Raw genomic sequence first — 18,615 nt, 5'->3', positions numbered from 1 at the left:
AAACTGATTGAACAAGAGGAATCTCAACATTAGAGTCATTAAATCAAACTAAGTGATCGACATGTCCCTTAGAAACTAAATTACTTTCCTTAAGGTACAAAATGAAATGACCCTTAGGCACTGCTGAAGTGTTTTCCCATTCTACGACTAGTTCATTAGGAGATTGGAACTTGACTACTCCAGTTTTTAAATCTATTGATGCATAATAGGCACGAAGCCAGTCCATACCTAGAATGACATAAACTCTACCATGTCTAACTAAATTAGATAAACCATGGAACTCTTATGATTGATGGAAATGGAACAATAAAGATAGACTCTCTCTACTAGAATAGACTTACCAACAGGTGTAGAAACACTAAAGCGCTGAAGATATTGTTATTGACGAACATGAAAACTAAAAACTTGGATCATACCAGTGACAACATCTAATGAATCCTCTTTCTCTACTTGCCCCTGAAGTATCTCATCTAGATGCAACTCTTATCTAGTAAAGCAATTGATGAAGATTGGGGTCTATTTCCTTCTTTACCATTACTCTTTTTGTTACTAGGAAATCCTCTAATAAAATGATTGTTCTGGACACACTTGAAGCAATCACGACACACACTTGAGTGGATCCTACCACACTTGGAACATGTGGGAGTCTTAGTACTCCCTTGTGCTATACTTTCTTGCAAATATGCAGGTCTAGCTTTGAAGTTATATGAATTCTAACTATTGTACATATATTTGTTCCTTGGTGCAGGTGCACTAGCATATGATGGTGCAGGTTCTTTTTGCTTATGTTAGAAAGAATATCAGTTCACATTACTGTGTTGTTGCAAGGATTCATTTCCTTATGTCTTAGACTTCTTATTCTTAAACTCTTCTTGATCCTGCAGATGGTCCTCCTCAACTTGTTATACATGGATCATTAGTCTTGTTGTGCCCATGTCACCTATTAGCATAGTTGTCTTACGTTTCTTGCTTGATAGACGAGTCAACCCAGAAACAAACAAGCTCGTTCTACTCCTCATGTCAATAAACCTCTATATGATTCTCTTAGCTCACAGGAAAACAAAACGCCTTAAATAGACTCCTCAAACAAAGCTCAGTTATGAGTAAGCACGAGTTAGAAAGAAATTTTTTAGAGATAAACTCTAATGCACGAATTGAGTATAAAAGAAGTGAGGAATTTCCTAAGTGTAGCAGCCTCCTAATTATAGATGTGGCGCGCTTCACACCGATCCCTGAGCCTACACCCTGGGTGTGGCCGGTACTCGAAACTCATTGACGACCTCGAGTGGACCTTTTTCCTGTCTTACTTACTCAGCGAAAAACTTAAAAATATGAGATACAACTCATGAAAAGATAATTTAAAGTAAATAGCTTAGCCAAAATGGCAACTCATGTCTTAAAAATTTACAATGGAAATAAATAAGATTTAAGAACTCATACTATGTGTCTATGAAGCCTCTAAAACAAAGAGGGATGTTGAGACATGACCCCCAATCATCCTAACAACTTAAAACAAAAAATAAGTGATAAGAGATGTCCTCCGGAAAGTAAGGAGGTTTACCAACTATCTCTGAGCTTCTCATTGGATCAATGATGCACCTGATGCCGATCCTAATTACCTGCGTCTGCATTATAAGAAAGTGCAGTCCAACTAGTCAATACATTGAATGTAGGAGTATGTGGGTTGAAATGCTAAATTTAACATAGGGTTGAAAAGAATTTGAAAGAAACACTTATCTGGGCTTTACTTAACTCAACTGAACTCAATTGATTTCAAGATGAAGTAGTGTGAATAAATGCAGTATAAAAAAAAGCTTTAAAACATGATTTTCAACTCATTATATTTGGAAATACAATGAAATTTTTATACGTATGCACATATACAATATGATCTTTGTAATGTATATAAAAATTCAAATATTTTTTATGTATAAAATACAAAATACTGTTGTGGGGTTTTTCTAATTGACATCCATCACTTAAAGAGCTACAGCGATTATAAAACACTTTACCTCACGTTGCCAAGGACCATCCTATGGTCTATGTTAAAAAGCACTAAAGGAAGCATCTAAAAAGTATGATCCTTTTCTACTCATGATGGCTACATGGTTTATGGGGACTATATGTTTTTTGAATTCTCCCCAATATTATTATTCAATACTACTCCCAAAATATGATACTAGTTCTTATGTTTACAAATATACTTCTTTTTGTAATTTGAGATAATTTCTCAAAAATTGAGCTCAAAGGCTATCTTGGAAATCAAAGTTTCTCCTCTTTCTTAATTTTGAAAGCATTTACTCTTTTCTAAAAACTAAGTGACATACTCTTTGGAAATCTCTTCATATCTGAAATCTTTGCTTAACCTTGAAACTGAAGTCTTAAAACAAGTTAAAATGTTTGTGAAAGACTTTTGAAAAACAGTAAGAACTTATCTCGTTTTCTTGACTTGACTTTTAACTTCTTAACATGACTCTTAAGTTTTCTTGAATTGAATTATGGAATCAAGGATTATGACTTATGATAGGAAAGATCTCATGAAATTTAGGAATGATTTTAGATAGAAATAACATGGTTCTTGATGAATCTTAAAGAATCTTGTATAAGAACTTGAATAGAAACCTTGAAACCCTAGCTTTATGATAAATTATCAAGAATATCTTTCTTGAGATTCTTGAACTTTCTTGAAATATTTATTGCCAAGAATTGTGATTTTCATTAGTCAAGATGAATATCTGATTGTTTTGAACCTTTTATTAGTCAAGAACTTCTTTGGGGTTTTCTTGGATGTAAGAAAATAAAAACAACCATTTTTAATTTTTTCTCATCGGTTAATTTGGAATAGCACTATATAAGTTACTAAAATAGTCGTGATTTTTTACTTAGAAATCGAATTGGCATGCAATTTGTGGCTTTGAAAACTAGATTCAATTACCTTTAATTGAATAGGTTACGGCTCACGTAACTCTTAATTTTATAAGAGATATGGTTTTCTAAAGTTGACCCACGTAGAATCTTAACATCAAAACGTAAGCAATAAAGGAAACTTCAAGAACACTTTTCAAGAACTCATCAAGAATTTAAATCCTTAAATTTCACTTGAAGAAATTACGCTAAAAATAACATGTTTGGCGTGTGGGTGAACAAACCCAACTCCATGGAAGCTCACATACCTCGTAGGGATCACCGATTGATGAAATCCACAAGTGATTCTTGAACTTTCTAGACAAATCTTGAATTTTCTTCCCTTTTCTCCTCTTTTCTCTTTTCTCCAAGCCATACTGTGAAATTCACTTTTCTAAACTGATTAAAATCTGACTTTACCCCAATTAAATTTCTAAAATGAATTAATTAAGTTGGGTAAGGATAAGGCAAAACTATCCTTCTAAAATCTGATTTTCAGACTTTTCTTATTCCAACAACCTAACTTCCAAAAGTCATAACTCACTCATACAAATTCGAATTTACGCAAATTTGGAGGCGTTGAAAAGGTCATTTCAAGGTATTTCCAACCAGATCCGGAAGTACCTCGAACTCATCATGAGCTAAAAGTTAAAATGACCCAATACTCACTTTTACTTGCTTTAATTTTCTAGATTTCCTTCTTTCCATAAATTCAATATTTTCAATTCTTAGCTTCTTCCTAGTATTTTGAAATTGTGAGATGTTACAATTGTCTCTGTGTATTTTTTTTTTAAAAAAAACAGTGTATAATATTAGTTTTTCTAGTAATGAATTTAATTCAATTCTGTAGAAGATACTAACCTCATAAAAATTGAAAGATTAGGCTCAACTAAAATTGAATCTCATGTTTTATGTCTTCTAATATGAGATTGAAAGTACCATATGAACACCTTGAATTCGACCAAGAATTTGAAAAGTTTCTTTGATTTTATCTTGAAGATCTGTTATGAGTAATAAATATGAAAAGACATAAAGAGATTTGTGTTGTATATTTTTTTCTTTGTTGGTTTCATTTTTTTTTAGCGTAAGATAGATATCTTAAATGCTAACAATGTGTGAAGAAAATAAATTAAAAAAGGTGATATTTATTTTGTTGAGATTCTTTTTCGACTTTTAGTATAATTAGAGGACCTTTTCTCTGTCTTCATTTACTAAAAGTGAATATGCATTTTGTTTGTTTTCCTTTTTTTTCCTCGTGTGAAGGGTGAGATTTCTCGTTTATTTTTTTGTTGTTTTGTCCTTTGCTGTTAAGGATTAAAAATAATAATTTTAAAAAAAAGGGTCCCACATGAAAAGCATAAACGTGTCAAAGGAGGACAAATTAGTTTTGTATTTTTTCTGTTAAGGAAATAAAAAAATCAATCCTATTATTTTTAAGAGTATAGATATTTTATTTTAAAAAATAATGTACCTTTTCTTTTGGAATCATAAGTGTTATTTCCTTGAAAAATAGTCAAAAGAAGAAATAATATCAATTTATATTGATAAAGTATTTATTCTATTTGCTTTAAAATAAGTTTATTCAAATGGTTAAATCAAATTGAGGATAACTATGCTTTACTTTTTTCATGAGTTATCTTCTTAATTTAATAAAGAATAATGACAAATTATTTTGACTAGATTAAGATTTGAATTATGAGTATTAAAACTGATCCTGATAAATTTTATTAGTCGTTAAGTTCCTTAAACATTCGTCCCATGTCTTCTACGAGAAGTTTGCGACATACGTTGTCACATTAAATGATATTGACCATATTTCCATTTTGTTCCTATTTCAAATATGGCTGAACGGGAACATGCTCAAGTTACTCCAAGTGGGAGTTCTCAAAATCGAGCAACGGGACAAAGTAAAAGAACAAGCCGCAGTAAGACATACTTTCAAGGGCGTTAAAATCATACGGATTGGTGTCTCACGGGAGACACAAAATATTTCAAGGAACTAAAGAGTCATTCGAAGGGAAAAAGAGAAAAAATTTTAAGAGTTTGATTCTTTGAAAATGTCGCCTTAAATTTCAGCACGTGATTTTATTCATCTCCTTAAATAAAATGGACTGAATTGGCTGATTATAATGAAATTTCAGATTGGTGAGCCTTAGCTTATTTAGCAGATGCTTTCCATCAACCTTGGGGTAGTGGATGGCTTGATATTTATCATGATATTTGGCCCAATCTGCCTTTTAGGGTGTATATTTGTTGCCTTGAAGACTTGATAGAGGATTTAGTCATTTAAATATTAGTAATTTGTAATTGCTTATTTACTTTTAAATATATGAACTATGTCGTTTATTTTGTTTCTAAATTTATGCTAATTTTAGACCTAAAAAACCTTATTATTAAGAGTTCAATATATTAGTACACACATAAAGGTTTAGTTTGTAGATGATGATTGGATGCTTACTTATCTTTTTAATTTTACATTAGATATGAAACCTTTATGAGGATTGATTTTCCTAAATGTGTATGTCACATGCATGATTGATTAAAAATTCTTGTCTAATTACATCTCATAAAAGTCATGGCATCAAAAAGTATCATTGTTGACTCAAACAAAGATGAAAAATTTAACGGTGACAAATACACCACCTGGAGTCGTAAACAATGATATGTACTAGAGAAAAAATGCTCTAGAAGGTATAAGTCATGTTTTAAATCAACTAGAAGAGGGTAATTCTGCACAACACAGAAAGGATCTTGAAGCTAACAAAGCTTTAAAAAAAACTAATTTCAGTGCACGTGGAATAATAGTTAGTTCTGTGGTTGATGACCTCATACATAAATTGAGGAATTCCCAACTGCTCATGTTATGTGGAATATTTGTGAGAAACGTATGAGGGTACGTTTGTAACCTGCCTCCAACTGTTGACTATCAAATATGAGACTTATAAAAAACGTAATTATTAGAATATCAAACAACACCTTAGGGTGATGTCAAATATGATAGTTCAACTCAAGAATGTTGTCCATGTTCTTTAAGATGAGAAACAAGTTCAAGTGATTTGGTCTCTTTCCAATAATTGGGAATATTTGAAGGTTTACTTGACCCATAATAATAACGCTAAAATCTTTTCTGATGTTTAACGCCATGTTGAAATCAAAGATGAGCGCCTTGGTGCTGCTAAAGCTGTTTCTAATGCCTTTGTGGAAGATTCAAGTGGTACAAAATCTTTAGGCTTCAAGGGCAGAAACATTGGAAATGAAATGGGAAAGAAAAAAAGAATTAAGAAGGACCCTCTAAGAAAAGAATGGAGCCGAATTTCAAGTAAGGAAAATGATTTTTGAAGAAGAGAGACAAGAGCAAAATAAAGTGCTACAATTGTAAAATGTTGGGGCATTTTGCTCGTGAATATACTGAGCCAAAAAATGTTGCATTTCTAGACGTATCTCTAAGTGCAACATTTGTTTCCAACACTTTTTACTGACTGAATCTTATCATATGTAGATTGTAGATTCAGGATCCACCAACAACGTGAATCGAGATCGAGAAGAATTTGTAGATTTTTTTCGAGTTTCATTTAAATTAAGGTGGATTTACGTTGGAAAAATGCAAAACTAGAAGTTAAAAGGATATGCACTTGCAAAGTAGACTTGTGTGGTGGTCGTTCTTTGATGTTGCATGACGTCCTATATGCACTAGAGATTTAATTAAACTTAGTATATGTTTCTGTTCTTTTAGATGTTAGCTTTGATTTTTTTTAGTCGTAGTGGTGTTAGAATAATTCTAGATAATGGCTTATATGGCTTTAGACTTTGTTATGATCATTTTATGGAATTAGATATCAATCCTTCAGTGAATAACTATTATGTTGACTATTGTGTAATGACATGTAGTTCTAGTAACAATGATATTGATGTAAGTACATGGCATGCAACATTAAGTCATATAGAGAAAGATCGAATGAATAGGTTAACAACAGAAGGACATTTAGGTTCTTTCACCAAAATTAATATGTCAAGTTGTGAAAATTGTCTTTCTGGAAAGATCACGCGTTAACCATTTGGAAAGGTTAAGAGAGCTGAGTTTCCACTTCAATTAATTCATTTTGATATTTGTGGTACAATGAATGTAAGGGCATAGTGGTGCTACATACTTCATTACATTTACTGATTATTTCACACGTTTTGGTTATGTCTATTTGATTTCTTATAAATCTGAAGCACTTGAGTGTTCTAAAAGATATATGAATGAAATTGAAAATCAACTAGGTAAAAGCATAAAATCCTTAAGAACCGATCGAGGACGTGGATATTTGTCAAAACAATTTGAATAATTATATACTTAAAAGGGTATTATCACACAATTAACTACTCGTGATACACCTCAATAAATTAGTGTAGATGAAAGAACGAATAGGACATTATTAGACATGACATGATCAATGATGACACATGCAAATTTGTCTGTCTCTTTCTGAGGAGATGTATTATTGACTACGTCTTACATATTGAATAAATGTCTTCTAAATTAGTGTCTTTCACTCCATATGAACTTGGACTGGTCATAAAACAAACCTGAATGATCTACGACCTTGGGGTTATGCAGCCTACATTAAAGACCGTTTTGGTGAATTTGATAAACTGAATAAAAAAGGTAAAAAATGTATTTTTATAAGGTACTTTGAACGATCGAAAAGATATGTGTTCATCGATAACCGGAAGATGAAAGTATTACTGAAATTGTATCACATGATGTCATATTTTTGGAAAATGGTTTTCCTAGACATGGTGAAACAGATGAAGTTAAGCCTTTGTACGAAATATTGATTTCAGAAGATCAGATAATGTTGTCAAACATACTTGATAATTCAATGGATCAAGAAATGATTCCTGGACCAAGAGGGAGTTATGAATCCCAAATCATATAGTTGAATCTGAACTTCAAATACGTATGATTATAAGAAAAGGTCTGACTAAACAATCTTATGAGATTGAAGATTATGTTTTCTTGGTATCTCCTACGTAATTGTTTGAACCTAATTATGTAATAGAGGCCTTATCAAGGAGATGAATGGTTAAAATCAATGAAAGAAAAATTAGAGTCCACGAAAATCGATGAAGTCTGGAATCTAGTTGACCTTCATAAGGAACGTAAAACTATTTCGAATAAATGGACTCTTAAAGTTAAACGTAAATTAGATGGGTCAATAGAACAACACAAACCACACTAATGGTAGCAAATGTTTTTTCTCAAGAAGTTGGAATAGACTATGAAGAAACTTTTTAACTGGTTGTGAAGTTCACTTCCAATACGATTACTTTTAGCTATTGTTGCATGTTTAGATCCAGAATTACACCAAATAGATGTGAAGGCCGCTTTTCTCAATGGAGAATTAAACGAGGAAATATACATGGAAAAACCAGTAGGTTTTGTTGTTAAAGGTCAAGAAAATAAAGTATGTAACTTGAGAAGATCAATTTATGTCTAAAACAATCTTCAAGGCAGTGGTATCTAAAATTTCATAAGAAGGTGATGTCATTTGATTTTACCATGATCCATGAAGACCATTGTATCTATGTGAAAAAGTTCAATTTTGTCATTTAAACTGATATTCCCCTTTTTATGAAAGTGATTCATATATATTTCTATTGGTGGAAACTTTGTAATTCTTTCTCTTTACGTAGATGATATTTATTATCTGGAAATAATTTGGAGTATTTGAAATTTGTCAAGTCATGGCTATCAAAATCATTTGATATGAAAGATTTAGGTGAAGCAGACTACATATTGGGTGTTAAGATCCAAAGAGTTTGTTCCAAGAATTTTTGAGTTTATCTACAAAAAACTTATATAAAGAAAATATTGAAACGTTTTCGAATGAGTAGTTGCGAATCCATGTTTACTCTTATAGAAAGGGATGAAACTTTAAGCCTTGAAATGTCTCTACAGATTGAAAAAGAAAATAAAGACATGTCTCGAGTTCCTTATTCTAGTGTTCTCGGGAGTTCAAGGTATGATATGATGTGTACTCGCTCAGACATTTGTTACGTCGTGAGTCTTGTTAGCAGGTATCAATTCAATCTCTTCGAAGTGATCATTGGAAATCATTTAAGAGAATATTCTAATGCCTGAAGGGAACTGCATGTCATACACTATGTTATAGTGGATGTGATTTATTCATAAGAGGTTATACACATGTTGATTTGGATGGTGACTGGGATAATAGAAAATCAACAATCGATTACATTTTCTTACTAAATAGTGGTGCTATTTCATGGAAAAGTAAGAAACAAATTTGCACAACTCTTTCAAGCATGGAATCTAAATTTGTGGCTTGTGAAACAAATTTGCACAACTCTTTCAAGCATGGAATCTAAATTTGTGGCTTGTGCATCTGTAGTACAAGAAATTATTTGGTTAAAGAGATCTTTGAGCATTTGAGGATTGCGAAGAGTTCTAAGGGCCCGGTGATTCTATATTATGATAGTCAAGCGGCTATTGCATACAAAAAGAATCCTAAGTATCACAACAAGAACAAACACATTGACATCAAGTGTAACTTTGTGAGAGACATAGTGGCAAGTGAAGGAAGAACTTTACAATACATTCCTACACATGAAATTATAGTTGATCCTTTGACGAAGGCAAGCTTCGGAGACTTGTTTGAAAAACTGTTATGGTTTTAGGTTTGCGTAGAGTATGATGATATTTCAATATTGTAAAATGACTTCATTTTTATAATATTCTCTTCAATATAAAAATACTGAATTCATGTTAGAATGTCGTATGCATATGATATTTTATAAGAAATAAAGTGTGTCAAATAAGTCACATGGTTGACTCTCTCACAAAAACAATCACCTCTTACGTCGAGTAACATGAAGAGCTGAATTTTATCATCATATTATGACTTGTTTTATGAGCCAGACAATTTCTTCTCTAATAAAATGAGTTTAAGGATTACAAGAAAAGAGAAACTATAGTTAAACATCTTGAGTTGCTTAGACTAGGTCTGTATGATGGATAATTCGAACGACGAGACACATACACTGGTATAAGGTGAAAACATCATAACACATGTTTCATAACACGTGTGTCAAGCGATCAATGGGTCAACGAAAGAATATTCCCTGCTTGTTCATTGTGTGAGACCAAGAAAAGGTAAATCAATTTTTCTTTAGAATACCCTTTGACCTTTTACTGTTTCTTGAAGTTTCGACGGCTGTTGCTACTTTAGAGTGTTACTAATAGACATGAGTGATTAAACAATGCAGTACATATCTAGGAAAACAGTTGATATGAAACAGATAGATTCGAGTAGAAGGGGAAGAGTATTAATTAAGTAATAAGCTTGTATACACAAGTTGGATATTGCACTAACTATATTTGTATAGAGTGTAATTAAGTGTATAATGTTAAACATGAACTCGAGTTAACCTCTTTAAGAGGATGATGGATTGAATAAGTAAGTACTGAAGTAGTGAATGAATTATGGAGTCTTGTGAGTAATACTATTCTTATATAAGTAGTAAATTCCTCCCATATGTGATTGGATTCCTATGTGGGGCTTGTAAAACCTTAAAGATAAGCTCTTGATGCTCACATGTCGCACAAACTATTTGTTGTATGAATTGGATTCTTGTTAATGTTGTACTGATTTGGGTCTTGTTCATCATTTGCTAAGTAGAAGATGTTAGAATTCGGGTTTAATTTCACGGGTCATGCATCGCCAATGTGAACCGATCCAATGCCACCCATTTTATTTTCTCTAAAATTAAGAGAATAAGCATAATTAGTTATTTATCTGTTTTAAAAAATGATTGGAGGGAACAATTTATTTTTACTGTTGCACTCCCTTTTAAGAAGGGAATGTTTTCCCCTCAAGAAAGAAGAGAAGAACGTAAAAACCCCCCGAGAAGTAGAAACAACAAAAGAAAGGAAACAGAAAAGTCATTTTTTCTTTCTTCTAACAAAAATACTAAAAAAATATTTAGCTTTGTGAAAACAGAGTCTATGTCTCCTAGTGATTCAAAGAAAGAATTTGGAGTTTGTTATTTGATCCGCTGCAATAACGTACACAAATCTTAAATTGTATCTTGTTTGTATACAAATATTACATATAAATATATTTTTATTTGGTGAGGAAAAACAACCATGCTTGCATATGTGTGTGATTAACAGTTTTATTACAACTCGTGCATACTCCCTCCGTCTCCTTCTCATTTTAACGTCGTTTTAGAAGTATTAAAAAGAACTACTTCTTTAATATTAAGGATATATAGTAATAAAAAACGATTGCCAAACTTTAGTTTTGAATATTATTACTAATATTCGTTGCTATATTCTATTATTTTATATTTATATATAGAAGTATTAATTTTGTGTGTTTTTGGGAAGAGTGATAGGTGGTTTGAAATAACAATATGAAGAAGTTGTGGAACGAAACGATGTCACAAAACTACATTTTTAATTTGTAAATAGTAAATACTATAATAATGTGTATGTATATACTTTTTTTTTCTTATTTAAAGATTTCATCTCATATATAAAAAGTTTTGGTTATTGTACACAATTTGATCATTTGATTAAGGTATAATACTATTGTATTAAACTAGACTCTTCTCGCAAAACTAATGGCGTTTTTCCATGGATGATTTTAACTTTTTCTTTTTTATAGTTCAACTCTAAAAAATAAGTTTGGTCATATTTTTTTTGAAATTCAATTTTTCTCCCGCTCTCTACTACAAAAAAAAATGGAAAACAATTCTAATTTATATTCATAATCAAATATAATTTAATATTCTTTTCTAAAATAACTAAAAAAAAGCATTTTTTTACAATGAAATATGACCAAAGTTCCCAACACTTGGGAAGTACTTTAATTCGGACACGAATGTGCAGAGCGTGTATTCCCTCAGATCAACCCAATAAACATTACATAATTGAAAATAATTTAAACTTTTATTAGTCTATATTAAAAGATTTATAAATATAAATAATTTAATTGTAAGATTACTTTTTAATCTTAATGAAATTATTTGTAGTTACAGAAATATTTTAAAATGTTTAATATCATAAATTTTTATTTTTATTAAAAAAAATGTCATATAAATTAACAAATCATTAATAATTCTTTTTAAGTTTTATTTTTGCTAACGTACTTTAGATAGCTATCAAGTTAGCTAAATCACTGGTATACTATAGTGTGCATTCTTACCCATTTTTTATTTTTCAAGTTAACTAAATCACTGGTTTACGATAGTGTGCATTCATACCCATTTTTTTATTTTTCTTGAATGCATAGGGACGTTTAGTGTAGTTTTTATGATTTACAAACTTCTTGGACATCAATTTGTGACAAATTTTGTGGTGGTCTTGACATCAACATCATTCAGAAAAGTTCAAAAGAATGGTATTATCGTAAGTCAACACCTTTTATTTTTATTTTTATGTAGGGAAAATGCGTAATTCCATTCTAAATTTGTATCAAAAAATTTGTTTCACGTTTAAACTATTGCGACGATCTTTTACACACAAAATCTTGTTCAAAGTGATATTAGTACCCCTTAGAACGTTTCATGGCAAAGAAAGTGTCTTCAACTTCCTTAAGGTGCGCGTGAAGAAAAAATTATATATGCTAAAATGACGAATTTCAAAACCTGACACTATTTTATTGGTCATATAATTTTTAAGATATTAATTATTTCAATTTTCTTTCTATTTTTTGTATTTTTATTGGTGACCTTAATTTCTTTGATGCTTTTACAGATTTCTTTATTTTAAGTTTTTCTTCTTTTTAATGAATCACTGCATTTGTTGTCATTGATTGTTTGATCGAACCACATCCAACATTCTACCCATAAAAATGAACTCCTAAAAATAGAAAGGGATGGAGAAGATGATGTCTTTCATCGAAAAGTCGATAATTTTCAACTTAAAGTTCATGATTTTTCTGTTTGAACTCGCCGAAGAAATCATCGGAGAAGCTCACCGAAAAAATTATGTATATGATAATGATTTCTATTGAAAATTCTATGAATTTATGCATAAAATTCATGATTATACTGTCTAAATTTTTCAAAAGTTCACCAAAGAAAATGATTTCTCAATCTTTGTCTTGTCTATTCTCCCCAGAGAACTACTAACAACCACTACAATGTTATTTTAATGTCTCATATCATTAATAGCATATTTAGTTGATCAATTACACACAAAAAATACTAATGAACTGTTTGATTTATATACATATTTATTAAGATTTGTAAAGAATTTTACATAATTAACCTAATGACTCCTATTTCTCTTCAAAATTTTATTTTCCCTTCAATTTATGAACAATGGAGAAGAAAGAAGAAAATAAATTTTAAAAAAGAGATAATGTATGGTGAGAGAAAGAAGATGCCCAAATTTTTCATTTTTTGCAAAAGTTAAAGAAAATATCAAGGAAAAAGATTTTAAATTTTTTAAATAATATTATTTATTGTGGAATAGTGTGTACAACACTTTCTTTTTATCACAAAATTGAGATTGTCTTCGGAAGAGATATAGATATAATTTGGAACAAAATTAAATGTATAATAGGTCACCACAATAGTTTGAGCGTGTGAATAATCATAAGCAAAATTTAATACCTCTTCCCTTTTTATGTATAATTCTTGAGTACGGGTCAGTTTCCTAATAAAATTTGAACAAAACTCAAAAGATTTTCTTGTAATAAGGGAAAATGGTAAAAAATGTCCTTAAACTATGTGATAGAAACAAAATTGTCCTTCCTTTATAGTATGGCTCAAAAATGTCCTTGTCGTCAATACTTTGGTTCACAAATGCTCGTAAAATCATACTTTGATAAAAAAAAATATCCCTGTAGTTACTAAAATAGGTCAACAATGCCCTTTTTCGAATAAGTATATTATTTTTCTTTTTAACCAAATTTTCTTTTTAAAAAAATTATTAAGAATTGTGATCTTGTTTTCTTTCCTTTAAAATCACTTTAACAAATGAAAAGTAGGAAATATCTAAATCTCATCTTATCAATTAAAATAAAAATCACTTAATTTACCATCTCCACAGATCATATATGTTATATGTATAAGATCATAGTATTATATACTGATAGAATATGTGCCTACACTTATCAGTCAATGGACCAGGTCCCTTGACACACTAACAAGTATGAACAGAAAGTAAATGCAGTTTAAACAACACAACAATTTTAAGTGGAAACCTGCTTGCTTAAGGGAGTAAAACCACGACCTGTCTCGCAGGATTTTCTCAACTGTTTCACTAATCCTTGCAAGAAAAAGTAGAACCAGTTACACAAATGTGAGAAAAAGTTTTTAATCTCATGTTCAAGCGATAATCTCTATTGCTTGACAAGCCTAAGTAGAAGTTACTCTACCCACTAAGCTATCCCTCCTAGACAACTTAGAATTTTACCACCACACACTGATTCCTTTATAGATTTAGGAATAGTTTACAATATAAGACCAAGAGAATATATTCTTAAACAACAACACTATATGCTCCTGAGATTTCAGCTGTTGTTTAAATGATTCTTCTGTTTTGATTTTCGATAGCCTTTGCAAGTGCTCTTGAAAATGTTTTATCAAGTTGCAAAAACTAAGGAATAATGTTTAGGAAAGTGACTTTTAAATGGACAAGTCCTTTTACTTACACTCTTGCCATTGGTTGAAGAAGTCTGACTTTACTGGCGCCATTGGGAACTGTGCACCCACTTTCTGTACCTTCTCCAGCTGACAGTCAACATACTAGTCACCTTGGGGAACCTGGTACCTTTACGAGGTCCCTGAGTTTGTTACATCTTCAAAACTCATGTTGAGAACCTGGTACCTTTACAAAGTTTCTGAGTTTGTCATATCATCAAAACTACAAATAACATTTTCCCCTTTTTTGATGATGAAAAACAATACTCAGGCACCACTCCAGCTTTATAACTAGTTCCCCCTGAATTACTAGTCCATCCTCCTGGAAAAAAATTCCACCTCACTGTATTCCCCCTCACACACACGTCTACCCCTTATCACTCAGTTATAATTCCCCCTTTTGGCATCATTAAAAAGAGATACAGTAAACCAATAATATCAATACTAATATCAGTTAAGATCATAGCTTGATAGCAATCAAACAGAAAAGAAAAGCATTCACAATAGATATTAGCTAGAACACCACAGGAATAAGATAAATAGCATTCCAAGATAACATTTAGTACATTAAAAACAAACTGATAAACCAACGACACAAAGACAAGCCACACAAAGAAGACACAGGAAATGATTGGGACAGACTAAGAAGGGGGAGGTTGATGAGAAAGGGACTGAATAATGAGAGTGAGTCGATCATTTCCAGCATCATTATCCTTAGTTGCTTTTGCTTGCAAGGAAATAACCTTGTCCCTCAGCTCTTCATTTTCCCTTTCCAAGGTTTGAACAACAGAAGTACCAGGTCCCTCAGTCTGTGAAGTGAGAAGTTCAACTTTGAGTATAGCAATTTCAGCATCTTTTCCACTCAAACGCACAGTTAACTCCTCAACCTCATGCTTGAGTTTATCCTGATCGTGTATGAGTTGAGCCATCTTGCTCTTGGGATTGCCTTTCCCTTTGATACACTCAAATTCGACCAGGGTACACTTTGAAAAGGTTTGTTTCACAGTCCCAACCCTGCAAACGCTCAGAGAAATTTTAAAATGTTTGAATACTTCAGTGAGAAAGTATCTGTATCCCATCCTATGAATGTCTCTCAATGATAGTTTTGTACATGTGCTCAAGCATAAGTCCTGGGGGATTCAGAGGTTTGAATCTGCACAACATCTCCATCCCAAATAAATCAGCAGAAGTAGCTGAAGTCCACTTTTCAGTTCGAGGGAGGAGAATTTTGTTTACAAACTCGAACACCAACTGATACTCGCTCTTCATGACCTTCTTAAAAAACACACCAACCTTTGTTGTAAGAAGCTTCGAGACGAAGGACACAAAATCAATTGAACAAGTTTTCCCAATCACAGACGTGGTTCCCTCTCTAGGTACCCTGAGAATTTTGCCCAGCAGAAACTCATCCAGACGCACTGCAATATCATTCACTATTGTGAGGGTACTCCCATCTTCCTTAAATTGAATGTTGTAATAGAATTCACTAACTTCTTCTTCGTAAAGGATATGAGATTTCTTGTTGAATAGATGCATCCATGATTGAATTTCCACCATGTCATGGAGAGAGTCCACATGCCGGGAAGATTGATTATTCCCATGTCATAGACTCTTCCAGCCAGCACAGCCTCCGTTCTCAAGTTTTCAACAATTTCCTGCATGTTGACCTCCTCTTCATCCCTTTGTTGGGTACCAGATCTCTGTGATCTCTTCCATTTTCATGTAGAACTCTTCTTTGTGGGTTTTGTTTTCTCAACCTTCTTTGGATCCTTTGACTATGTTTTTCCTAACTTTTTCTTCTTGTTTTTCTTGTCCATTTCTTCGGCAGACACCTCTATGACACCAGATTTAGGATTTCTAAAGTTTTATACTTTAAAAGTTCTGGCACTCCTAATTTCAGCTGTAGATCTTGCACTAGCCTTTAAGGCATCAACCATCAATTTCCTAGCATCAGACCTAGTAGTAGGTCTTCTTCTAAGAACCTCTTCCACTATCTTTTCTTTTCCGTTTCTTGACACCCATACCTCCTCCTTTCAACCTTCCATTTAATGGGTTCCTCATCACTTTCAAAATCTGACGAGTTAGAAGAAGGGTACCTCCAAAAATCTAGAGTTTTATCGAAAATGGGTTAAGTGTCTCTTACCTCTTCACCTTGTAAAGGATCATTTTGTTCATCCCTAGATTCTTCTCTCATCATTGCAAGACTTTCGATTACAAGTTCTTCACTTGCTGACGAAATGTTTGACTCAGATGATTTATTTCTTGACAAATCTCCTTCAAATAGATTGTCTGGAAATATCTCACGGTAAGGACCAGGTCCAGTAGGGATACTAGTGCGGTTCAGATCTATTGAATGGAAAGGATTTTCAGGAGTATCTTGCTGAGAACTTGAAGGAACACTAGATCTGGACTCTACTACTGAAGGAGAGTAAAAAGCGATAGGTTTAATCTCACTGAGAGCAGTGAGCATTTGCTTAGAGGTTGAAAAAGGATCAGACATCTTTGACCATAATAAGAAAAAAAATAGCTTTTCGAAGACAAAGAAAAAAAAGAAAAACAGATTTTGTCTTTAACTCCCCCCCCTTTTTGAGTGAAGGAATGTTGAGAGACAGATGAGAAATCAAAAAGAAGGAAAGAGGGTTTAAAAAGGATTTGAAACGGTGCCAGGTCCTTGATTTGATGTGTCACTTGAAGAATAAGCGATGGGACTAACGGTCATAATGACCGATGACTGACATATGGCATTATCCACGGTCATATTTTTTCAGTTTAAAATTAATGTACAAATGCTAACCTGGAAAAGAACCAGGTCTCATAACACAGTTTTGTCCTGATTCCTCAGCTGTTCTAGCCATGTCTTTGCTAAGCTAGTCCTTCATGAAAGTGTACCTACAATAGATACCAAAATTATCTAATCCAGATAGTAAATTGTTAACAGAAAGGATACCTGTATTGCAAATTTATCCATCAAAAGAATTCAACTGATGAAGCTTCGGATTTTAGTTAGAGATCATCATGCCCAACTTCAGCCTATTTCTCTCAAATTAATCTTTACTGAGAGCCTTGGTGAAGATGTCTGCAATTTGTTCCTCTGTTGGACAATATGTAAGCACAATATTCCCTTTTTCAACATTGTCTCTCAAAAAGTGATGTCTAACATCAATGTGCTTTGTTGTCTTATGGTGAACTAGATTTTTTCCTATACTAATTGCAATGGTATTGTCACACATAAGAGGAATAACTTTGATGTTTATACCAAAATTCTCCAAGTGTTGCTTGATCCATAGCAACTGTAAACAACGTGCAGCAGCTGCTACATACTCAACTTCAGTTGTTGAAAGAGACACAAAATTATGTTTCTTAGTTCCCCAAGAAATGAGTGAAGATCCAAGTAAATGATCCATTCCAAAAGTACTCCTCTTATCAAATTGATAACCTGCAAAATCAGCATCTGCAAAGCCAACTAGATCAATAGTGTCACCTGCTGGATAGAAAAGAACCAGGTCCCCGTGTCTTCTTCAAGTATCTTAGAATACGTTTTGCAGCCTTCAGATGTGAATCACGAGGACACGCCTGAAATCTAGCACAAATTCAGACATTGTAAACAATATCAGGTCTACTAGCAGTCAGATACAACAAGGACCCAATGATTCCCCTATACATGGTTTGATTCACAGGAGAATCAGATTCCTCTACTACAAGCTTGGAGTTTGTTCTCATAGGAGTATCAATAGGTTTTGAGTCAAACATATTGAATTTCTTCATTACCTCCTTAATCTACTTCTCCGGATTGATTGATATTCCACTGGATGATTGCTTGATTTGTAGGCCAAGGAAGAATGTCAGTTCACCCATCATGCTCATTTCAAATTCTTTTCCCATTAATGATGAGAATTCTTCACACAAGTGTTCTGAAGTAGCTCCAAAAATTATGTCATCCACATAAACTTGAATAATGAGCAATTATTGTTCTGTTTTTAATAAGAACAAGGTATTGTCTTTTTTTCCTCTTTCGAAACCATTCTTCAATAGGAACTTTGACAGCCTTTCATA

At 32.4% G+C, this 18,615-nt stretch overlaps 1 long non-coding RNA gene across 1 annotated transcript; it reads right to left on the bottom strand.

Moving 5' to 3' along the window:
- Nucleotides 1–1,347: 1,347 nt before the first annotated feature.
- LOC138339616 (uncharacterized) lies at nt 1,348–3,975 on the bottom strand. Its single transcript, XR_011212477.1, has 3 exons — nt 3,766–3,975; nt 3,174–3,281; nt 1,348–1,625 (listed from the first exon to the last, which is right to left on the bottom strand). It is a non-coding gene; the product is annotated as an uncharacterized lncRNA (long non-coding RNA).
- Between the last annotated feature and the right edge of the window lie 14,640 nt (nt 3,976–18,615).

The sequence above is a fragment of the Solanum lycopersicum genome, chromosome 11 (assembly GCF_036512215.1).
Source record: "Solanum lycopersicum chromosome 11, SLM_r2.1".
In the NCBI taxonomy this organism is placed as follows: Eukaryota; Viridiplantae; Streptophyta; class Magnoliopsida; order Solanales; family Solanaceae; genus Solanum; species Solanum lycopersicum.
This window is presented reverse-complemented; position numbering and strand designations above follow the sequence as displayed.